Consider the following 26,396-nt stretch of genomic DNA (forward strand, 5'->3'; position numbering starts at 1 on the left):
GATAGCATGAAGAATAAAATGGATATTTCAGGAAGGTGTTCTGAGAAGATTCTGAAGACTATTTTATTTATAACAAAGGGTATTCCAAACAGCAGAGTCTATTTATCTGTCTTTCCAAGAGGGATGCTTTTTAGCTTCAATAACGGTGCAAATGATGGCATCTTTGTCCTATTTATTTTAATGAAAGATGGTTAGTGTTTCACAAGCAGGGAATATGTTGTCTGCTAGTCTTTCTGATGATAATGTTTCTTTTTTTTTTCTTTCTACTAATTTCTAAGAGTTTTTTTAATTAAAAAATATTTTTGGACTTGTATTAAATGCTTCATGCTTTTTAGCACATATTGAGATCATCATACAGTTTTGTTTTTACTTGTGCTAGGAATGCCGATGGTGTCTATATGTAGATTTGCTATCAATATGTCTACCATCTCATATTTTTTGTGATAAGAGCAGGTAAAATCTACTTGCTTAACAAAAATCTTTAATACAATACAATTTTGTTAACTTTAGTCCTTATTTTATGCTTCTCAAGACTTCTTTATCCTACATATCTGCCATTTTGTGCCCTTTGACCTAATAGCTCCCCATTTCCTCTCTCCTCTGCCCACCGTGGTAACCACTGTTTCATCCTCTATCTTTGTGCATTTGAGCTCTCTTTTTTTTGTTTAATTCCACATACAAGTGAGATCATGCAATATTTTCCTTTCTGTGTTTGGCTTATTTCACTTAGCTTAACATCCTCCATGTCCATTCATGTTGTGGTAAATGCAGAACCTCCTTTTTAAAGACTGAAGGATATTCATATATCCTCACACACACATATACACATATACATATATACACACATATATGAATATACTTCAGTCTTAAAATATATGTGTGTGTATATATATACATTTATGTATATATACATTATATATACATATACATGTGTACATATGTCTACATATATAAATACTGAGATAATCAGAGTACTTTCATTATATATACATATGTAATGTATATTATATATACATATATACATATATATGTATATTTCATTATATATACATATATATAATGTATATTATATATACATATATATGGATGAATGGATAGAGACAAAGTGAATCATATATATGTGTGTATATATATATATATATATACACACATATACGTGCATGCATGTATGTATATATGCACTTCACATTGTCTCTATTCATCTATTGATAGCCATTTAGATTATTTCCATATCTTGGCTATTGTGAATAATGCTGCAATGAACATGGGGGTGCAGTTGCCTTTATGAGGTAGTGATTTCATCTCCTTTGGTCATACCCAGAGAGGGATTGCTGGGTCATATGGTTGCTCTATTTTTTTTTTTCTGAGACAGAGTTTCGCTCTTGTTACCCAGGCTGGAGTGCAATGGCGCGATCTCGGCTCACCGCAACCTCCGCCTCCTGGGTTCAGGCAATTCTCCTGCCTCAGCCTCCTGAGTAGCTGGGATTACAGGTATGCGCCACCATGCCCAGCTAATTTTCTGTATTTTTAGTAGAGACAGGGTTTCACCATTTTGACCAGGATGGTCTGGCTCTCTTGACCTCGTGATCCACCCGCCTCGGCCTCCCAAAGTGCTGGAATTACAGGCCCGGCTGGTTGTTCTATTTTAAATTTCTTTGGGAACCTCCATACTATTTCCCATAATGGCTGTACCAATCTACATTCATCCTATAGTGTACTAGGGTTCCTTTTTTTCCACACCCTTGCAAACATTTATCTTTTGATCTTTTGATAATAGCTATGCTTAAGGTTGTGAGGTGATATCTCACAGTAGTTTTAATTTGCATTTCCCTTATGATTAGTGACGTTCAGCACTTTTTCATTTACTTGCTGGCCATTTTTATGTTTTCTTTGGAGAAATGTCTAGTCAGTTTCTTTGTCCATATTTTAATCAAGTTATTTGTTTTTCTGCTACTGAGTTGTAAGAGTTCTTTATAAATTTTAGATATTAACTGTTTGTTGTGGTTTGCAAGGACTTTTTCCCAGTTTAGTATTTATATATTCTTGATACAATTCCTTTATCCAATATGCTATTTGCAAATATTTTCTCCCAGTCAGTGTCTTTTCTTTTCATTCTCCTAATAGTTCCTTTGAAATAACATACGTTTTTAATTTGTAGAAAGTCAAATTTATTTCTTTTTTCTTGTATGGGTTGTATTTTCACTGTCCTATTTAAGAAATCTCCTATGTTTTCTTTTAGAATAGTTTTTGTCAAAATTGAAAAGTTTGGGCCATGATTTCTTCAAATATATTTTTAGTCTGTTGCTCTCCATGCTTCATTTTTGATAGTTTCTATGATTTATCTCTGCTTATCATTTTTATGCAAAGTCCAATCTGCCATTCATCCCATAAATTTTATCTTTAATAATTAGTCATTGTAGTTTTCCACTGTAGAAGTTCAGTTAGATCCTTAGGTTTTTTACATAAATCTTCCTGTTATTTTTGGAATATACAGAATTTAGTTATAATAGTTGTTTTAATATCTTTGTCTACTAATTTTATTGTCAGTGTTATTTTGGGTTGGTATCAATTGATTTTTCTCCTCGTTATGGGTCAGATTCTTCTGCTTTTTTGCATGCACAGTGATTCTTTTATTGGATGCTAGATACGGTCAGTTTTACGTCACTGGGTACCGTATGTTTTTGTATTTCTATAAATATTCTTCAGATTTGTTCTGAAATGCAGAGAAATTACTTACAAAATGTTTGAACCATTTAGGTTCCACTTTAAAGCATTGTTAGCTGCAGCCAGAGCCATGTTTAGTTTAAGGCTAATCTTTCCCAATCACTGAGGAAAAACACTTCTAGGTACTTTAACCAGTGCCCCATTTATGAAGGCTTTCTCCTCTGGCTGATAAGAAGAGGAACAATTCCTGACCCTGTGAGATCTTCAAGAATTGTTTCCTTCAGTCTTTTAGAACGGTTCTTTCTGTGGCCTTGGGGACTTTCCTCACATCCATACCTTGATCAGCCTTCAGCTGAAAACTCAGAGGGAGCTACTGTCTCCTTTCTAAGACTCTCCTGTGACAGCTCTAGCCACCTTGGCCGACCCGGACTTCCAGCTTTGTCTCAACTCAGGGACACCACTGACCTCCAGTTAGCCTTTCTCTTTCTGCTCTGTGGGAAGGAAATTCTCTTCAGGAGGTAACTTGAAGCCATCATAGGACTTCTTTAGTTAATGTCTCAATCCTCAGGGAACACTATCAATTATGGGTTGAACTGTGTTCCCTAAAATTCTTTTGTTGCAGTTCTAACCCCCACAGCTCACAAAAGAGGGCCTCTAATTCAATATGACAGATGTTCTTATAAAAACAGAGACATTTGGAGACAGATGCACATACAGAGAACATCATATAAAGATGAAGGCAGAGATCAGAGTGATGTTCCTACAAATTAGTGAAAACCAAAGATTTCAGAAAAGCACCAAAGGCTAGGTGAGACGCATGGGACAGAGTCTTTCTCACAGTCCTCAGAGGAACCAAACTTGCTGACAACTTATCTTGGATTTCTAGTCTCCAGAACTGGGAGATAACACATTTTTGTTACTTAAGCCACCCAGCTTGTGATACTTTGACACAGCAGCTCTACCAATAAACTAAAACACTGGACTTCACTGGCTGATGTCCAGTGTCTTAAAAGCCATTGTTTCATGTTTTTTCAATTGCTTCATGTTGGACAGTAAATCTAGTGCTTATTAGTCGGGCTTAGAAAGAAGTGGAAGCCTTAAAATACTTTTAAATCTTATTTATTAACATTTTGAGGTTTTGAATATATATTTATATTTTCTAAACTACTGTTCACAAGGCAGGAATACATTAATTGTGATAATAAAAATATATAGGAGTCTCCTGTATGAAAAAACTTTTTCAAAGTAGGCACACATACACAGAGAGAGAGCAAGAAAGAGAAAAAAAAATTCTGATTATCCTCACAGGTATTGGAATGTTCCTTTTTGCTCTCTATGTCAGATTTTGGCCTCAGATTTATGTTGGTTTTATAAGACACATTATATAACTTTCTGTAATTTTTAATATTCTAAAAATAAATTGCAAATACACTTGGTTTCTTAAAGATGAAATAAATCGCTGGTAAATTCTAGAACTAGTTTTTGAAGTAATTATTTGAAAAATTTTAAAAAATTCTTTTTGGATATTAGTGGATTTTTGTTTCCTATTTCCTCTTGCTTTCATTTGTTGATTTATATTTCCTCCAAAATTGTTCATTTCAGTAAATTTTTAATATAATTACAAAGATCTAATATAAATTACTATATTCCAAACTTAGTATATTGTGATCATTAATTTTAATGTGTCTGATGGTGCCCAGATATTTTATTAAACATTATTCTGAATGTAAGCAAAAGGAACAAAACTAGAGGAATCACATTATGTGATTTCCAATTATACTACAGAGCTATAGTAAACAAAACAGCATAGTACTGGCATAAAGTCTGATACATAGACCAATGGAACAGAATAGACAACCCAGAAATAAATTCATATGCCTACAGTGGACACATTTTTGACAAAGATGCCAAGAGCACACACTGGTGAAAGAACATTCTCTTTAATAAATGGTGCTGGGAAAAATGGAAATCCATAGGCAAAAGAATGAAACTAAACCACTATCTCTCACCATATAAAAAATCAAATCAAAATGGATTGAAGACTTAAATCTAAGATCATAAACTATAAAACTCCTACAAGAAGATATAGGGGAATATCTCCAAGACATTGGTCTTGGCAAAGATTTATTGAGTAATACATCACAAGCACAGGCAACTACAGTAAAAAATGGACAAATGGAATCACACCGAGTTTAAAACCTTCTGCACAACAAAAGCTCCAATCAACAAAGTGAAGAGACAACACACAGAATAGGAGAAAATATTTGCAAACTATCCATCTGACAAGAGAGTAATCACCAAAATACACAAGGACCTCAAACAACTCTATAGAAAAAGTTTAATAATCTGATATAAAGTGGGCTTAAAGATCTGAATAGACAATTCTCAAAAGAAGGCATACAAATGCAAACAGGTACGTTAAAAAGTGCTCAACATCACTGATCATCAGAGATATGCAAATCAAAACTACGATGAGATGTCATTTCATGCCAGTTTTAAAATGGCTTTTATTCCAAACTCAGTCAAAAACAAATGCTGACATGGATATGGAGGAAAGGAAATCCTTTATATGCTATTGGTGGAAGTGTAAATGAGTGCAGCCACTACGGAGATAAGTATGAAGGGTCCTAAAAAAAAAACAACAACAACAACAACAAAAAAAAACTAACTAAAAATAAAACTGTCATACAATTCAGCAATCCCACTACTGGGTATATACCCAAAAGAAAGAAATCCGTTTATCAAAGAGAGATCTGCACTCCCATGTGGATTGTAGCACTATTCATAATAGCTAAGAGATGGAAGCAACCTAAATGTCTATCAACAAATGAATGGATAAAGAAAATGTAGTATGTATACTCAAGTGAGTACTGCTCAGCCACAAAAAAGAATGAAATTCTGTCATCCACAACAATATGGATGGAACTGGAGATTATTATGTTAAGTGAAATAAACCAGGCACAGAATGACAAACATCAGATGCTTTCACTTATTTGTGGGAGCTAATAAAGAAAACAATTAAGCTTATGGAGATGGAGAATAGAATGATGGTTATCAGAGGCTGAGAATGGTAGTTAGTGGGTAGAGTAGGGATGGTTAATGGGTACAAAAATATAATTAGATAGAATGAATAAGGTCTAGTATTTGATAGCACAACAGGGTGACTACAGTCAACAATAATTTAAAAATAACACATTTAAAAATAACTTAAAAGGTATTATTGGATTTTTTTATAACACAAACAAAGGATAAATGCTTGAGAGGATGGATACCCCATTTAACCTGATGTGATTATTACGCATTGTATGTCAGTATCAAAATATTCCATATATATACACGCTCCATAAATATATACACCTATTATGTACCTACAAAAATTAAAAATAATAAGAAACAAAAACATTATTCTGGCCATGTTTGTGAAGCTGTTTCTGGACAAGATACATATTTGTAAATGTGTTACTGAAGCCAGCACTAGTTAAGATGTATATCTGAATCCATAGACTGAGTAAAGCACATGGCTCTTCTCAATGTGGGTGGGTGAGCCTCAGTCAATCCATTGAAGGCCTGAACAGAACACAAGACAAGGTAAGAGAACGTTTGCCCTCTCTGCCTTACTGATCAGCCTGGGATATCTGTCTTCTCTTGCTCCCAGACTGGAACTTACAACATCAAGTTTCTTGGCCCTGAGGCATTTGGACTCAGACTGGAACTACAGCACTGCTCCTCCTGGGTCTCCATCTTCCCAGTTGCAGCTCCTGGGACTTCTCAGCCTTCATAATTGCATGAGCCAACTTCTAATTTCTTATAATAAATCTCTTTCTACAGACACACACAGACAGGCATACACACATATACAGTCATGCATCTCATAATGACATTTAGGTCAGCAATCGATTACATATATGACAGTGGTCCCATAAGATTGTAAGACTATTTTTACCATACATTTTCTATGTTTAGATATACAACTACTTAACATTGTGTTATGATTGCCCACAGTGTTTAGTACAGTAACATGCTGTACAGGTTTATAGTTTAGGAGCAACAGGCTATACCATAGAGTCTAGGTGTGTAGTAGGCTATACCATCTAGGTTTGTGCACACTCTCTATGATCTTCAAACAATGAGGACACCATCTAACAATGCCTTTATCAGAACATATTCCCATCATTAAGTAATAAGTGACTCTACATACTATTGGTTATGTTTTTCTATGGAGCCCTGGCTGATCTAGTACATATACTTTGAATTTTTTCTTTTTTGTATTTTTTCACAAATGGAGCACAGACAGCATGAGGGAATATGGAAAGAGATGAAGCTGGAAGGGCAGAGACCAGAATAAGAAAATAATTAAGACTTGGTAAGAAATTTTGTCTTTATTCTAAGAGAAACTAAAAACCATCAGAGAGTTTTAAGCAGAAGAATGAATGATGAGGTTTACAATTTGGAAAAGTCATTCTGGCTGCAGTACGGAGAGCAGATTAAGGTAAAAGGGTGATAAAAGTAGACTAATACTTCAGGTAAGAGATCAAAGTATTAATTTTTTTAAGTGGTTGTGGTAGTACAAGATATAAAGAGGAATACAAAAGGTATTTTTTATTTATATATGTATATATTTTTAAATTTTACTTTAAGAGCTGAGATACACGTGCCGAACGCGCAGGTTTGTTACACAGGTATCATGTGCCATGGTGGTTTGCTGCAGCCATCCACCTGTCATGTATGTTTTAAGTGCCACATGCATTTGGTATTTGTCCTAATGCTCTCCCTCCCTTTTCTCCCCACCCACTGACAGTCACTGGTGTGTGATGTTTCCCTCCCATTTACATGGCCAACAAACATATGTAAAAAAGCTTAGGATCACTGATCATTAGAGAAATGCAAATCAAAATCACAATGAGATACCACTTCACTCCAGTTAGAATGGTGATCATTAAAGGCCAGGCGAGATGGCGCACGCCTGTAATCCCAGCACTTTGGGAGGCCGAGGCAGACAGACCATGAGGTCAAGAGATCTAGACCATCCTGGCCAACATGGTGAAACCCCGTCGCTATTAAAAATGCAAAAATTAGTGGGGCATTGTGGCATGCGCCTGTAGTCCCGGCTGCTCCAGAGGCTGAGGCAGGAGAATCGCTTGAACCCGGGAGGCGGAGGTGGCAGCACCACTGGCACTCTGGCCTGATGATAGAGTGAGACTCCATCTTAAAAAAAAAAGAAAAAGAAAACAGAATGTCGATTATTAAAAAGTTATAAAAGGTATTTTAAATCAAAAGTAATAAAAGGCTCACAAGAAATTGAGGTAAGGCAGAAGTGAGGATGAGGGAGAAGGTGGCACCCATAATATTATTTACCCATAATAATATTCTTTGTAACAGAAAAAAACATTAGTTTTACTATCTAAGGGACTGGATTACTATTTCATAAGACAAATAAGTCTCTTAAGGTCACAAACAAATTTAGTATCTTATGGTCACACAACTAGTAAGTGGTAGAACAGTGATTTGAACCCAGAAATATATGTCCCAGAGGCAGTACTCTTAACCACTACACTATACCACTTTCCATAAACAGAACACTATTAAAGCATTAAGGATGCAAGTATACATTTAGTCATCTGGTTTAATGCTCACAGTACACTGTTAACCAGAATAAAGACTTTTTAAAGTTTACAACAATTTTTTTTATAATACTATACCATTAAAAAATATACTAATATTTTTCCAGAAAAATATGTAGGGAAAATGTCTACAATGATCTACACCAAACAAGAATAACCTATGCAGAAAGTTATTTGTATTAGTTTAAGCTAAATGTAGTGCAATTAACAAATAAGTTCCAGGTCTCAGTAACCCACAAAACAAAGGTTTATATTTCACTATATTATATGGTTACATATTGACTGAGGTTCTGCTCCAGGTATACTTTATTTTGAGACCAAGGCTGGAGGTGCAGCCTCTATCTGTGATATGCTAGCCTAGAGAAAGATAGGACAAAAAAAGTTGGAGGAAATAAGGCAATAACTCAAAGATCTGCTTGAAAGAGCAACATGTTATGTCTACAGACATTTCACTAGCCAAACAAGCTGTGTTGCCAAGCCTGAAGTCAATGGGGCAGCAAGTACCATTTTAGGGCTCAGAAAGGAACCAGGTTAGAGGAAGATTCAATAAAAGTAAGGAGCATATTAATAATAATACAATTGGCACAACTATTGCTGGGATTGTCTGACTAATCTCCTGGAGTGTGTCCCTTTGTCTTGGACCCAATTTTGATAGATTGAACGCGTGAAGGTAAATAGCATCTTAAAGGACATGAACATTATTAAACTTCTTCTGTTGAGTGACTTAATGGAGAACAAGCGGTAAAAAGGTGAATTATATGCATTGTAAATACACATTATTATAACAAATTATATATATATATTGTATGGTTATGGAAAAAATTAAAAATCACAATAGAAAGACATAAACTTTCAAAATGTCTTAAAAAGTAAATGACAGGTTTAAAAAGTGAAAAATACACACTATAAAGGGTGTGCCATCTCTTTAAAAGATGTATTTTTTACATACGTAGTTTTTACAAAAGTATTTTAGACATAACTCATATGTCTAAAATACTTTTGCTAGATTGTTATCACACATCAAAATCACCCAACTCTTGATCTTACTTATCAATTGCTTTCAAATTTATATCAATATTTAAATATTCAAGAAGACAGAAATATTTACTTGTGTTTTAGGAATAATAGCATGACCTATGAAAATAGTAAAGAGATGACTTGGACTATCATAGAGATTTCTGATACAGTGATGAGTAGATTCACATATTAATCAGGCAGTCAAAATTACAATATGCACCGACATTATCAGAGATGATCTAATATGGGATATGTGTGTGCATGCCAGATGCCAGATAATAGGTATATTATACATATTTCACACACACACACACACACACACACACACACACACACACACACAAATGTGATAGAAGCAGAGGGCCAAACTGTGCAAAGCTGATCGTTAAAATTCAAGAAGAGGAAAGATTATTATGGGCTGGGCTTTTTCACAAAACCCCAAAACCAACCATATCGTCTCCCCTTACTACAGGAGCACCTTCTCCACTGTTCAGACCATAAAATGCGAGCTCACCTCCTATTTCTCCTTCCCATGTGTTTCCATAACAAATCACTTGCCAAATCTAGTTGATCCTATTTCTCAGCAAGTTTCTGTTTGTTAAAAGGCTCCCAACTCATATTTTCACTAGCTTAGTTCCGACACTCATTGCCTCTTTCTTGCCTGGACAATTGTGTCTTTATCCAATTCTAGTTCTCCTTTCTCCAGCCCAGCCCTCTCCAATTAAGCCTATACTTTGCTGCCAGAGATACCGTTCTAAAATTTATCTCATTATGTAACTCGTGTCCTTAAAAACCTTTCCTAGGTCCAGACTGAATATAGAATGAATTCAAATCTTCTCAGTTTAGTGTTCAAGGCTCTCCACAATCTGGCTCGAGGCTATGTTCGTAAATTTATCTCTTACTAAATCCTGCCTCACTCCTACACCCTCAACTTCAACCACATGAGAAATCTCACCTTTCACTCCCACAGTCTTATTCCCCGGGCCTCTACGTAGGCTGTCCTATTGCAATGCTCCTCCCCAGGTGCCCACCTGTCAGTCCTTCTCAGACTGCAAAGAGCTTCAAATCATATCTCCTTCAAATGGTTTCCAAGATTTACCATTAGGGTTCTTTTTTCCCCACTTCATACCAATGGAAAAAAAATTTTAAGCTTCTATAATATTTTTACAATAGCTTCAGTTTTAAAGTTACGGTCATATTTATCCTTTCAAATATGTTGTTAGTTTTACAGCTCTCAGTGTACATAACACAGCATTTTGCACAGATAGTGTTCTCAATAAATGTTTACCAAGGTGAAAATATGGGAAATAAGGCTATGGACTCTAGAGACAGAAAACTTTGGTTGAAAACTCACTTCTGCCACTTAAGAGCAGTGTGACTTTGTGCCCCTGTTTTTCTATCTGTAAAATAGGAATGACAATAATACAACCTACATCATAGATTGTTGTGAAGAAATGGTTAATATATGCAAAAGCACTTGGAATGGTCCTTGAAAATAGTGTTATTTCAGTGCTAAATGCTATTATAATAATAGAAAATCTTTCAACAGGATTGATGGACAGTCTTCCTTCATTTATTTTATCTTTCAATGTTTAAGCTTTGGTTTTCTTCTAAAGACAGAAGTCAGCAATACCTGCCCTGCTTATATCACAGCGTTTGAGGAGGGTTGGATGTATATGAAAGTCAATTTTAAACCATGTAGTGAGATACAAATGAAAATTTTCATTTCCTCTATATTAAATAGAAAATAAAATAGCCATAGTTAAGAAGAAATATAGTAATTAGTATCAGATCATTAGCTACTTGATCAGGGCAATTCAAAGCTATATATGCCATGCTTTGTATTTTAGGTATGCTTTGTGTTTCATACATAAGCTAATATATCTATTAAGAATTGGAAATTAAATTAGATACCACTAAGTGCAAGTTTAATACAAATGGTGCCCACATCCTATATTGTGATGAATGAGTTCTCGACCTGTAAAGAGAACAGAATTTGAGATCTAGTTATCAAAGGGAAAAATGCTATATATATAATTTTCCAGCACATGAAAAAGACCACTATAAAACAATGGAAGAAAAGTTTGAAGCAAAAATTACAATAAGTCATAAAATATATACCTAATGATCACCATCCTTAAGAGATATAAATATGAATGCCAAAGGCACTGAGATAGCACCAGGATTTAGTAAGAGATAAATTTATGAACATAGCCTCGAGCCAGATTGTGGAGAGCCTTGAACACTAAACTGAGAAGATTTGAATTTCTCCTCAAGCCCATTTAGCATGAGATAAATTACACTGCCCGGTAAGCATAGGACACAAATAAATTTATGCTACTTGTTGTGAGATAATAATTTGATACTACTAAAATGAGTTACATATCATGTTCAAGTTTAGTGTGACTTTAAAAAAAATTCAGCATTATTGATTGTTGCAATTGAAAGAATGACCCTACTACTTGAAGAAGATGAAAGAGGAGTAATTTTATTTTATTAAGATATCAAAATAATGGCCCTGTACATGTATTTGGAAACTCTTGGACCTATTGAAGAGTACTGGGAACAACAAACTTTTAAAAGCTATGTTCAAATAAGGATAATAAACAAGAAAAAAAAAAGCCCTTCTGCTTGAAGATGTTATTCAAGGACAGACAGAAACTAAAGCCACTCAACTTTGATTTTGCTTCTTTCTTCTCTCCCAAGGAGATTCATCTTCAAATTGAAGAGGGTCAAACAAATGTGATCAGAAAGGATTTGAAGCACAGCAGAGTAAAAGCTACAGTAAAGGAAAATCTGATTGCCTTAGAGCATTTAAAGTCCCAGGGAGATAGATTTCAATTAATATAAGGTAAAATTTCCTAACAATTAGTGTTGTCTAAAAGTGGAATGGACTATCTTTTTAGCATGGATAAATACTCATGTGCAAGATGGACAACTAGAAAAACTACATCCTGTCAGAGATAGATTTTGAACTCTTATTTTGTTAAACATGAAATAAATGGCCTCTGTCTGTCCTCATGTTTAAGAGTCTACGATTTTACATAGAAAGATGAAAGCTTTAACGAAGTGTTAATTAACTGGTTCTGCATGCCTTTTGTCAATGGGTTCTTTGCCTGGATTTTCTTATCCAAATCAAGCATAGATATGGGAATTAGACAGGATATTATGAATTCTCCTGTGGACTTATCCAGCCTCCTAGCATAACTGTCAAAAGAATATCAAGTTCTAACTGGGTTCGGTTACATTCTAACTGTGGTCTTGGGAAAGTCAGACACTTGGGGTCACCATTTCCCTAGTACTCTTCATATATATGCTTTTTGTAAGAAACTAATAAAATAAGATGCATGAGGTTGCTATGTAAACTGTATGCTTTTCAACATCAGTATATCTGGCCTTCTTACTTAGTTCTTAACCTACATTATTGCTTCACAATATCAGTATAATGTAAACAATCCTACTTTTACCACTCCTTTAATTTTAGAAAGAAAATGTATAAACTATCAGAGATGTCTAATGATACCTGATTTTAATAGTGAGGCAAAAGTATAATGAAATTAAGTAATGTCAAAGTCAACCAAATTGTATTATATTTATAAAGAGAAGGATTATAAAGAGAAGGATTTTAATGGAAGAAATATAAAATTGGATATCTGTCATATTTTGGTATTTATCTTGAGGTAGTGTGTTAATAACTCTAGGCTAAGGTTATATAATAACAGACTCTAAAAATGTATAATACCTCATACCTTACAAAAAAATATTTATTTCTCTGATGACTGCTGTGACATCCTCAAAATGAGATTTCCAAAGTTTGTATAGTTTGTTTCCACTGCAATCAGCTGAAGGAAAAAATTGCAGGGAAGAGAACATGTAGGGTTGATTTTATGAGCCAGGCCTGGAAATAACATATGTCCCTTCTGCTGCTCACATTTCACTGCCTAGAACTCAGTCACATGGCTGCACCTAACTGCAAGGAAGACTGGGAGATGTGGCATTAACTATGTGCTAATTAAGAAGAGGAAATATGTTTTGATGACTAGCTAGTATTCTCTTCCATCACTTTATACATTTTTCAAATAAATAGTTTTTTTCTATAAAAAGATACTTTTTTAAAAGGTCTCATATCATAATATTGAATCAAACAGGAACTTTTTAACTAAGGTCATGATGAAAAGGTAGGTAAATAGTGATTTAAACAAGAACAATTATGACAAAAGGAAAATCTATGACAGGAGATGTTTTTCAAGCTGAAGCATAGGCTCTCTTTAGATGGAAGCAGATACCAGCACCATTTGAAAAATTCAAATATTTTATCAAAATATAATTTAATCCAAGATTTTAAAAAACAATTTTTCTAATTTTGTGGTTTATATTAGAGAATTTCTTTCCAACATGCAGTTTTGTTTTTCTTTTACTTTACATACATGAAGTTTCTTAATTCCAAGACCATGTATAAAATGTAAAGCTAATTTTTTTACTTTAATTAATTCTGAATTTTTATCAGAAATAGTGTTTTATCTCATAATTCCATGAAAGTTCTACTCATTATAAATTAACAAACTAATCTTTGTCAGCATTGTATATATCTTATGTAAAATATGGTTTCAGTGGGCATTTTCCTATGAATACACAACATTATTTTCTCCTACAATAAAGGGGAAACAATAAAAGCTTACCCAAATTCATGTCTCCTTGTACTCCTTAAAATATTAGCATACATTAACCCTCCTTCTGCTCTTTGTCCTATCATTGGAATATAATTTTCCACTCTCTTGAGAATTTAATTTCATTCTGAGATTAATAACTACTATTCAGGATGCTGAAGTTTTACATCTTCCTTCTTGTTGCCAGAGATTTGCTTAGCCAATATACTACAGCATTAATTTTTGTGTTATTAAAGTATATGTTATACCTTAGTTCCCCCTCCCCATCTGCACTTTCACCTTCTGTGGCTTTAGTTACCTTCAGTCAACCACAGCCTGAAAAAGTAAATGGAAAATTCTAGAAGTAAACAGTTCATACGTTTTTCATTGCACACCATTCTGAGTTGTGTAATGAAACCTTGTGCCATCTCGCTCCATCCTGCCGAGGACATGAATCCTCCCTTTGTCCAGTGGATCCACGCTGTGTACACCACACACTGGTTAGTCACTTAGCAGTTGTCTTAGTTATCAGATCAAAAAATAATAGTATCTGTGGAGAATGAGGTACTCTGTGGTTTCAGGCATCCACCGGGGGTCTTGGCACATATACTCTGCAGATAAGGGGGGACTACTGTACATACTTTGAATCACACCAGAAAGGAAACAAAATACTCTCTTGCGAATAATCCCAAAATTAAACACAGCTGAAAACTGTGCTGAACAAGAAAATATATTGCTTCAGGAACCTAGTCAATCTCTTAAAAGTCAAAGACTGAATAACCACAGGAATATCAGAGAGAGTTCTGAAGTTGAAGAACTCCCTAGAAAAATAAATAATGAAATGGCCTTTAACACGCGCTTCATTAAAAATGAAGTATTGGGGAACATAGAGGCAGTAAGAATAATAAAAAATTAGCTTAGAAGCCAGATAAAAGAAAGAAGAGAGCACTTTTCTAGGTAGGAAAGTGATGCCAGAATTTTTTCTCTTAGGCTTTTCTTCATCCTATTTTCTTTAACTCCCTGCTGCTTTTTTTTTTTCTTCTAAGTAACATGTGCCATGATCTAATTCCCTCTTTTCTCTCTATTTTTCTTACCAAACACTGAAGTGGAAAGTTTCCTTCGGAAGTTTCCGTTTTCACGTGCTTCATAATGTCACGGTTCAGGTTCTAACCTTTTCTGTACCCACCATAAATTTTGCCTGAAAACATAACCTTGGCAGGTGCTTAGTTAAAACTCAGAAGGGAAGAATCCCACTGAATGTCTGGTATCCTTCTCACAAAGTTAATGACTTGAGCAGAGAAAAACATCACCCTGTACACCATATTCCCTAGAAAGATACTGGAGTGAGGAAAGAGAGTGCTGAATTATCTTAGGGATAAGAGGGCAATTTGGAGAGAGACAGATAATTGACAAGGGAACAAGATGAAGGAGCTAAAGGCAAAATGTACACTACATATATTTTTTAAAATGGTGTCTAGTAGCTTTTCTGAGTGTGTTGAACAATGTGTTTATTGTTTCATTTTATTTTCTATATGTGTCTTTTGTGCTTTTGATCTCAATATGCATATACATAATTAAAACCCCCTGAAAAATACTTACAATTTTAAGTGGATAACATATTTCCATGGCTAGAGTTTTTATACACTGAATAATTACTAAATATTTACCAGCATACATTTCCCTCTTTAGTTGGCCCACCCTGTCACATGGGGATGGTCTGACTGCAAAATGAATGAGCTCACCATTCTTTTCTACTTGCTCAATAAGAAACAGTTATTTCACATCATCTGATGGACAGCTGACTTCTTTAGTAGGTGCTTTCTCTTGTTAAAATGCTGCCTGTAACTCTGTGCCTGATTTATAAGTCAATTTGTTGTAAGAGGCTTCCTAAATGCTTATTGTTCAAATTTATAAAGGCACCTTTTCTCAAAAGTAGGCACCATAAATTCCAGACTAGCTTGCAAGAATCAATTAACCCAGAATATAGCTCAAATTCGGTTAAAAAAAAAAAAAAAAGCCTTGGTTTAAGTCCTCTGGTGGCAAAAAGATACTTGTCCTGGGTATCTTTATAGAAGGCGTGTGTGTGTGTGTGTGTGTGTGTGTGTGTGTGTGTGTGTTTGTGTGTGTTTGTGTGTGTGTGTGTGTGTGTGTGAGAGAGAGAGAGAGAGAGAGAGAGAGAGATTCTCATTATCACTCTTTCTCTTTCCCATCCTAATCAAAATCCACCTAAGGCAGAATTTTGATGCAAGCACATGTCTGGCACTACCCCATGTATTTTCCTGTGCCCCAGTGCTAATATTTTTTTCTGCTACTTAAAGTCCTTTATAGCAACATCTTTTTTTCTTTTCTTTTTTTTTTTTTTTTTTTGAGACAGAGTTTCGCTCTTGTTACCCAGGCTGGTGGAGTGCAATCGCGTGATCTCGGCTCACCGCAACCTCCGCCTCCTGGGTTCAGGCAATTCTCCTGCCTCAGCCTCCTGAGTAGCTGGGATTACAGGCACGCACCACCATGCCCAGCTAATTTTTTGTATTTTTAGTAGAGACGGGGTTTCACCATGTTAACCAGGATGGTCTCGATCTGTTGACTCGTGATCCACCCGCCTCGGCCTCCCAAAGTGCTGGGATTACAGGCATGAGCCACCGCGCCTGGCCTATAGCAACATCTTTTTACCACCCCATTCTGTGTTCTTTCTTTCCCTCAAGTTAAAAATCTCATTTTTTCAGTGAATGCTCTAAGGTAGGAATTAAAATAAATCAAAGGCTTAAAATAATTTATATTAAGTTACAAATGACTCCTTGTTACACTTGGTAAAATTACAAATAACCATCAGTACAGTCAATTGTAACAGAGCTAATAAACATAAATATGTTTATAAATATTAATACTTTTAATATTTAATATTAATATAACTATAAGCATAAATTATAACAAAGAGTTACAATTGACTTTACTGATGTTATTTGCAATTTTAAAAGAGAATGATTATTGATATGGTTTGGTTGTGTCCCCACCCAAATCTCATCTTGAATTGTAACTCCCACAATTTCCACATGTCATGGAAGGAACCCGGTGGGAGGTGACGAGTTATGGGGGCAAGTCTTTCCTGTATTGTTCTCATGATAGTGAATAAGTCTCACAAGAACTGACGGTTTTAAAAACGGGAGTTTCCCTGCACAACCTCTTTCTTTGCCTGCTGCCATCAACATAAGATGTGACTTGCTTCTCCTTGCCTTCCACTATGATTGTGAGGCAACCCCTCCAGCCATGTGGAACTGTAAATCTATTAAACTTCTTTTTTCTTCCTAGTCTCAGGTATGTCTTTATCAGCAGCATAAAAACAAACTAATAACTATTAGTTGAAATCATAACTATTAGTTGAAAAGGTTTATCAATTTGTGAAATTTCAGGTGAAAACAGAAACTTAAAAATCTCTAAGCATTTTCAAGAAGCATTAATCTCATCTTAGAACTCGAAAGAAAGCCTCTATCAGGGTGGGCTAGGGACAGAATGGGGGCAACCTAAGCAGTCCTTTGAAAGTATATGGACTTACTAGGTAAATGGCAGTTTTGCTTGCTTTAATATAAATACCTATATACTCTGAAAGCCCTTTTTATTGGCCCTTTATAGTGGAGAGGAAAGAAATAAGACTTATAGAGGTTTTCTCCAAGGATGTAATATTTCTTTTTTTTTCCTTTGAGATGAAGTCTTGCTCTACTGCCCAGGCTGGAGTGCAGTGACATGATCTCAGCTCACTGCAACCTCTACCTCACAGATTCAAGTGATTTTCCTGACTCAGCCTCCTGAGAAGCTGGGATGACAGGTGTGCAACATCATGCCTGGCTAGTTTTTGTATTTTTAATAGAGACAGCATTTTGCCATGTTGGCCATGCTGGTCTTGAACTCCTGACCTCAGGTGATCCACCCACCTTGGCCTCCCAAAGTCCTAGGATTATAGGCGTGAGCCACGAAGGACAGTAATATTTCTACTCAAGGAAGAACTACAGTTCAGGGAAAAATATAATCAATGCAATTGATCTCGCCTTAGAGATGGTTGCTTACCTTTTACATGGAAATGTTTACAGAACTTCTAGAACAGGCTAAATATAAAAGGAAATAATATGATGAGACGGACTAAAGTAAGTTAACTGAAAGCTAGATTGTTTTAGGTCTCAGGCTTAAGGTTCAGTATTAATCATAACCATATGCAATTATAATTATGGCCTGTTTCATTTGATTTTTGAAACTATGTTTCTTGCTTCCAGACCTCTGTTTCTGTAGATTTTTTTTTTCTAATAAAAGGCACATTTGTATTAAGGAACTAATGAGTATTAGTTTCTCTGGAAAATACATATTGTAATAGGAGCTAAAGTGGTCAACTAAAGCGATAAATTTCTAACAGTAGAATTTTAGGACTCATGGTGTTTGACACACTCAAAGTGCTGGCATCTCAAATCATCTCACCTAAGTGGCTTCATATTTCATCCACTAGCAGAACATCCAGGTTACAGTATTAATCATTTTTATAGCATAATTTGGGTTAGTTACCAATCATGCATTCTGTAGCTATGTTATGCCATTTGCCAGGGCCTTCTGGCATTAACAACTTCAACTAATTGACCCCTATTGGGCGTTAGAAATATCTTTTCACAGCCAGGCGCAGTGGCTCAAGCCTGTAATCCCAGCATTTTGGGAGGCGGAGGTGGGCGGATCACGAGGTCGAGAGATGGAGACCATCCTGGTCAACATGGTGAAACCCCATCTCTACTAAAAATACAAAAAACATTAGCTGGGCATGGTGGTGCGTGCCTGTAATCCCAGCTACTCAGGAGGCTGAGGCAGGAGAATTGCTTGAACCCAGGAGGTGGAGGTTGCGGTGAGCCGAGATCGTGCCATTGCACTCCAGCTTGGGTAACAAGAGCGAAACTCCGTCTCAAAAAAAAAAAAAAAAAAGAAATATCTTTTCACGTTGATTCTCTGGAGTGCAAGAACAATAAAACTCAGTCAATATAGAAAGTTTCTCTACTGTGTGTTTGTCTTGGTCTGTTGAGGCTGCTACAACAAAATATCCCAGACTGGGTAATTTATCAACAACAGAAATTATTTCTCACAGTTGATCTTGATCTGGGAAGTCCAAGATCAAGGAGCAGACAGTAGATTCAGTGTCTGGGGAGGGATCGTTGCTCATCAATAGCAGCTTCCATGTGTCTTCACAGAGTGAAAGGGGTGAAGCAACTCCCTTTAACTGTCCATAAGGGTGCTAATCCCGCTTATGAGAGCAAAGCCCTTACAACTTAATCACTTCCCGATGGCCCTATCTCTTAATACTATCATGTTGGGAATTAAGTTCTAATGTATAAATTTGTGAGGACAACAATATTCAGACCATAGCAGAGATCTTTGTAGTTTACTTTAAATGTCTGCTTCCCTAAATATAACCCTAAACCTAATGTTATTTATTCCTAACAGCATAACTAATTAGTTACATACTCATTTCACTTGTACTTAAAATATTATTAACCTGGTAGATTTTAATTAAGGAAAACTCATCTTGTACTTGCAAATTCCAGTGATTGCTGGAAATGTCATCTTACACATCTCTGCTGCCACAAAATCTTAAAGTCTGTTAGAATACTTTCCATTCTTATGTGAGGAACAAGCCCATTTCCTTGTTACATTTTAGATTCTCTTCTCCAATAAATTCAATTTCATAGAAGCCTGAATCAGGAATATGAGGTAAAAACCATAATATTTGTCATCAAAGTTCAATATAAGTTTATTGCATTCACTGATTTGCTTATGTTAGCAATTATAAGCAAAGTTTTGAAAAATTGCATGTTGTTATCTAATAGCAAGCAAAGAGAAAAAAATTAATATCACTCTTTTTTAAGAGATTATTTCATGAAATTTAAATCAAATAACAATTTCTATATCTTACCATCATGATTTTATTTTCCTCCTAGGGAATCTATTTTTTGTGGAACAGACATAGAACTTACATTTCAAGCCTCAAATAGTTCAAGTCAATTCCAAAAACATGAAGCATTTATTATGTGCAAGTTACTATGCAATACCCTGCAGGGGATTCAAAGACAAATAAGACAAAATCGCTGCAGCCGAAGAATTTACCATCTATCTACCAGAGAGAACTAGAAAAGCACAAAAATAATAAAACACAAGACTGACTGCAGAGATTCATTTGGCTTAATGAAAAAGCATAGTTTGTATATCCAAACACAGCCACTTTCAAACCTGGCTCTGGCATTTATTAATAGTGTACCTTTGCATAAAATACATAAACATTTTGAACATAGTTTTCTTCTTCTGCAAAACAGAGACACCAATAACTGCCCTAAAATCCTATTGCAAGGTTTTGGGAGATAATATATGTAAAGTGCCAAGCAAACAGATGTTCCAGCTGAGCTTCCCTGGAAAGCAGATGTAGGAAGTTTACTAGGTTGGGCTCTCAGGATTCACAGCTGTAGGGGAAAAGGAAAGAAGCATGATCGAACAGAGGGAGAAGGTGGGTGGCGAAGAAGTTTTAACAAAACCCTCAGCTGATTGCACAGTGAACTCTGAAGCTGGATGGCCCTGTAGCATTCCCTCAAATTGGGGTAAAGGGGATAGGATTTTAGATCCTATAATGACAGTCACTAGATGCAGACTCCCTTTGGGAAAGGCATGTGACTTTGGAAGAGGCAACTCTCTCCAGTGGCAGCTTTGCTCAGTTAAGGGCAATTGCTGAAGTTGGGGAACTGGGTCTCAACTGGGGAGGTCAGTCTTTAGTACCTCTGGCAACAGATGAATGAGAGCCTAAGTTTTAATAGTCGAGGGTAGAAAAGAGAGGAAGAGGAACCTGGGCAGCATATCCTGTAGTCCATTCGGATATAAATTATAAAGAAAATGCACGCATATGAAAATTTGAAAAAGATAGAGAAGTAGGACTTTAAAAAAATCCATATCAGCCACAATCTTGTAAAATCATCAACAACATTTTAGATCTGTCTTTCTAATATTTTCTAAGCACATTTATTTTCCTCTGAAATAATGACATTATGCTGGAAAAATTGTTGTATGTCCTGTTTTATTTTTCATATTGTGAACATTTTCCCATGTAAATAAATATTCTTTTATAAAATGATTTTGGTTTTGTTGTCTTCTGTTATAGATATGCTAAGGTTTGCTGAGCCAAACTTAGCATATAAAAACTAGATTATTGGACACAGATTCTTACAGTTTTTTTTTACTTTTATAAAAATCATGTTATAATGAGCAACACTGCACATATCCTTGACTATTTCCTTAGGAAAAATTCATGGAAATGGAAATTGCTGCACCATGGACTAATTGCATATTTAAGGCTTTGATACACGTTGCCAAATTATGTTCTAGAAATTCCTACCAACAATGTTTGAGACTCTCTCTTCCCTTACCCTTGCCAAGATTGGGAATTATCATCCTTTTTAATCTGTGCCAATTTTAAAGAGAGTTTTTACGATTAATGAATACAAATGTTATGAGAGTAGCAGAAATCAGACAGTGTCTTTGCAAATTCAAAAGTGGAAGAGACTACATCAAACCAGGAGGAATGAGAAAAGACTTCCAAGAAAATGAGAGAGATATTATGGTTCCTAAGTAATGGACAAGATTTCAACAAATAAAAATGGAAGGAATCCCAGGTAGAGAAAACCTCAGGAACAAAGGCAATATTATGAAGCAGTGAATAGTTTGATTACAATGGAGGAGAAAAATACAACTGAAAGTAAAATGAGACTATAATGTGGCCCCAGAAATGGTAAACAGAGTTCAAATTTGCCCAATAATCAATAGTCACCTGACTTTCGTGTTAATAAACATTTGAAAGCTATGATTACGTTGATCTACTTGTTCAAGAAACCTTTATTCACCACCCACAATCTTCCAAGTATAAACATCATTGCTGGGAGCATATTGAAATCCCGGTCATCCTCCAGTGCATGAGAAGAAAGCACATAGAAAGAGAAAGTCACAAGAACATTATTTTCACAGAGTAGGAGAATAAAAAGGCAGTTAAGAAGCAATGAGAGTGTAATAGGAAAAGAAACAAACAAACAAGAGAGTGAAATGCCATGGACAGCAATGGAGAAGTATTGACATAGGTGCAGAGATCAACAACATCAAGTAATGCAGAGAAATTGAGAATGACCAAAACTGACAAAACATTATGGGATTAGGCAATTAAGGTATCAACAGCAATATTTTAAAGAATAATTTTTCTACAGTGACAGGAAAAGAAGTCATATTGCAAGGGAATAAAACAGGTGGTATGAAAATGGAGGAAACAGACTCTCCAAACTGGTCATTCAAAAAATGGACAGTTTAAGAAATTAGAGTGTCAGGATTAGATCAAGAGAGAGGATGAATGTTAAAGGAATTTTTTTTTCTGTTAAATCAAAGTATCTAGGAATAAATTTAACAATAACAAGAGGGTTAAATATTCGCAGAGTCAGTGATACAGTATTCCTGAGGGCATAAACGGATACCGGAATAAGTAGAGAGGTTAAGGTGTATGTAGTTGAGAAAATCCACACTTTTAAAGATGTGAGTGTCCTCTAAATTAATCCATGAATTCAACATGATATCAAACAAAATTCCCAAGAAGATTTTTCATGGAACTTCACAAGTTTATTCTAAAAGTCACACAGATAAGTAAGTTGCAAGAGAATATAAGAAATTTGTGGCTGCTCTGCCTGTGGAGTAGCCATTCTTTTTATTCCTTTGCTTTCTTAATAAACTTGCTTTCACTTACAAAAAAAGAAATTTGTGAAAAATAAGTAAATGAGAGTTGTTCTTCCAAATATGAAAACATATAATAAAGCTATAGCAATAGTGTAGCTTTGGTGTCATATTAGGTAAACTGGCCAATCAAATTGAATATAAACTCACATATAACAGGTATTGGTCTATGAGAAGGGTAGCACTGGAAATAAATAAAAGATGAACGATTAATAAGGATAAAATTAAAGTTAGAGTTTTACATTATAGTATACAGAAAAATTAATTTCAGAAAGTCTAAAAAGTAGAGCAAAATATTTAAACCTTTAAAAGCATCAAGAAAAAATGTAGTTTAGCCAGACATGGTTGTGCACATGCCCGCACGCCTGTAATCTCAGCTACTTGGAAGGCTGAGGCACGAGAATAGCTTGAACCAAGGAGGTGGAGGTTGCAGTGAGCCAAGATCGCACCATTGCACTCCAGCATGGGTGACAGAGCAAGAGTCTGTCTCAAAAAAAAAAAAAAAAAAAAAAAAGAAGAAGAAGAAGAAGAAAAAAGAAAGCGAGAGAGAGAGAGAAAGAGAAAGAAAAAGAAAGCGAGAGAGAGAGAAAGAGAAAGAAAAAGAAAGAAAGAAAAGAAAGAAATGAAAGAAAGAAAAGAAGAAGGAAAAAAGGAAAGAAAGGAAACGAAAAAGATCTAATAGTATTAGTTCATGACCCCAGGATAAGGAAGGCCCTATTAACTAGGAAAAACAAACAAAAATGATAGTGTAAAAAAATAGATACCCTTGATTATATTAAAATAATTAAAATACATAAAAAAACACATATTCATAGTGGAAACACAGTGAAAGACTAATAAAATTGTGTTATATAATAACAAATGAAGGATTAGCACCAGAATGAATAAAAATTCCTATCACTCACTGAGAAAGAAATAAACAGAAATTAGTTCAGTAGTCAGTTCACATAAAAGAAAGGCAAACAACCAACAAATATGAAAAACATGCTTAGCCACATGAGTCATAATAGAAAAAAATGGTATACCAGTTTAAAGAGTGAGATACCATTTTTTACCCAATAAGTTACCCAAAATTTAAAAGATGGTTGATATAAAAAACAGATGAGATAGAGAATGCTTTTGCAGCATCAATTGAAATGATCATATGGTTTCTGTTTTCACTGTGTTGATGTGATGTATCCCATTGATTCAGTTGCATACATTGAACTATCCTTGTAAGTTCCTGTTCCCATCACTTATTTCTCTAACGGAACAAGAGTTTTATTGAACAAAGACAATTTTTCTCAGAGGGTGGTTTTCATAACACCAGCATCAGTATCACTTGGAACTTGTTAAAATGCAGATTCTTAAGTCCTATCTCAGACCCACAGAATCAGAAACTCTGGAGTCCAATCTACATTTGTGTTTCAACAAGTGATTCTAATGTATGCCAAAACTTGGGTGCCAGTGGACTGGAAAATCAGAGGAGCAATAAGGACCTGAAGTAGAAAAGAAGGACAACTAACTGAGCAGTAGAGCTAAGGAAATGAATGGAACAGTAAAGCAAAGTTTTGTGGAAGAAAAAAAGGAAATGTTAGAATTTAGGATGTTAGCAATAAAGTAATCTTGACTGATGATTAGATTTAAATTATGGCTATAAACATAGTGGCTAAATTGGAATGGAGATGGAAACCGTGGTTTTTGTAAAGATCATAGGAGTAAGCCAGAGAAGGAAAACCAAGAAAACCAAGAGTAGTGTTGTAGTCACTGGGTTGGCAAGAAGAATGACAAATAGGCACATGCTTCAGTATTGAAGTTATGGAGAAATGTGGAGTGTTCCCTAGATATCAGCTGACTGTGACAATGAAGGATGTGTATTCTGTTGTTGGATGGTATTCACTTAGAAAAGTCTGGAATGTTTAATGATGGGGAGAAGCAAAGTATTAATGAAGAGCATGAGAGCACATCTCCACAGATCACAAGTCTATAGAAAAGAGACAAGAGGCTTCCATTGGAAAGTTTCTGCACTATTCTAAAACAGCACTGAATTTCACACATTATACTTATTTTGTATCTATTGAACATCAGCAGTGGGAAAATATATTTAACATATATTGAAACACGGCCAAACATATGCCTTCTCTCATATATTGTTTCTGATTCCCTGTATCATAGATTTTTCAATAGTTACATGCTCAGGAGAAATTTTTTTTTTTAAGTTGAAAAGTTGAACCATTTTCACTGTTAGGTCTTACCCTGCAAAACAAACGAAATTATCAGAAGTATCTTCAGGGAACCCTTTCTTCTTCCATGTTATATTTTTTTTTTCTATTCTTTTTTTTTTTCTTTTTTTGATAAAGTTTTATTCTTGTTGCCCAGGCTTGAGTGCATTGGCATGATTTCAGCTCACTGCAACCTCCATCTCCTGAGTTCAAGCAATTCTCCTGCCTCAGCCTCCCTAGTAGCTGGGATTACGGGCATCCACCACCACACCCAGCTAATTTTTGTATTTTTAGTAGAGATGGGGTTGCACCATGTTAACCAGGCTGACCTAGAACTCCTGACCTCAGGTGATTCACCCACCTCAGCCTCCCAAAGTGCTGGGATTATAGGCGTGAGCTACACCCAGTTCTGTCTTTCTATTCCTATATAAATGGCCTCATCAGAATCCTCTGATCAGAATCTTTATTATTAACTTAGAGGAGGTTAATATTCTTCCCACTCTTTTCATTCTTAAAAAGATGACATTTGGAACAATGCTCTTTGTCCTTAAGAATTGACAGTTCATAATGAACACTTCAGTAGTCTATATGGTAGTACTTTGTCAATCACCAAACAAGAAGCAGTGAGTGAGTTGCACCACCCCTCTCCAATCAATGGATTAGTGAATAGGACATTCCAGTGCATAAAACTCCACAAAATGTCACAGTTCTAGATAAAATTATCCAAAATCAAAAACTGGCTGTACTTGATTGCAAATAACTTTTTTAAAAGGGAGAACCACCACATGCCTTCTTCCACCAAAGAATATGGAGGCAAGCTTCCAATGTTCACTATGAACCAGTGTGTGTGTAATGACTGCAGGATCAACCCTGAAATTAAAAAGCAAATAAACAAAACATTTTATAGGGTCAAACTCAAAAGGACTGTACTGTTCTCTGGATAGAAATAAGCCTGCAGGCTGCTATTTTAAAGGAACCACAAATTCTGCATCTGTCCCAAATGGGAAATAATAATTTTATTTAATAATAAATTAAAAATGAATCCACTTCTTTTTAACTTATAACTTAGTAAGTACTTATGATGTGGTCTTTGTAGCCAGAGTGCAATTCTTCAGCTGATGAATGAAAGAAGTGTGTGTAAGTTTATGTGCACAATTATCCAAAATGAAAGTGTAAAGGCAAATGAAAGAAGGTTTCAAAAAACTTAACTTTTGAATAAATAACAAACCAATGTCTTTCAGGGTTTCAAATATGTGGGTGGTGTTGACATTGTCCCCATAAGATTTTTAGGCTTGGTAAGCAAAGAAGTACAGAGCATCTTTTAGCCCCTATCTACCTCCATTCACAAGAGTAAAATATAATTCCATTTATAAAGGTCATTTTCAGGTTCTACTGCTTCTGATCAAAGATCATGTGAAGACTTACAAAGTAAGAAGTCAATGTTACATGTTTATTTAAGAATCAAAAGAAAGCAA

General features: G+C 35.3%; 1 long non-coding RNA gene across 4 annotated transcripts in view; it reads right to left on the reverse strand.

Moving 5' to 3' along the window:
* Positions 1–26,396, reverse strand: part of LOC141584260 (uncharacterized) — a 331,739-nt gene that overhangs the window by 66,121 nt on the left and 239,222 nt on the right. For 2 of the 4 annotated variants that reach the window (XR_012517178.1, XR_012517177.1), the window contains exon 6: positions 1,222–7,869. The exons of the other annotated variants lie outside the window; for them this stretch is intronic. This is a non-coding gene — a long non-coding RNA (uncharacterized LOC141584260). Of the gene's footprint in view, positions 1–1,221; positions 7,870–26,396 lie in introns of those variants that run through there. 4 annotated transcript variants of the gene reach the window in all.

The sequence above is a fragment of the Saimiri boliviensis genome, chromosome 4 (assembly GCF_048565385.1).
Source record: "Saimiri boliviensis isolate mSaiBol1 chromosome 4, mSaiBol1.pri, whole genome shotgun sequence".
Taxonomy (NCBI): domain Eukaryota; kingdom Metazoa; phylum Chordata; class Mammalia; order Primates; family Cebidae; genus Saimiri; species Saimiri boliviensis.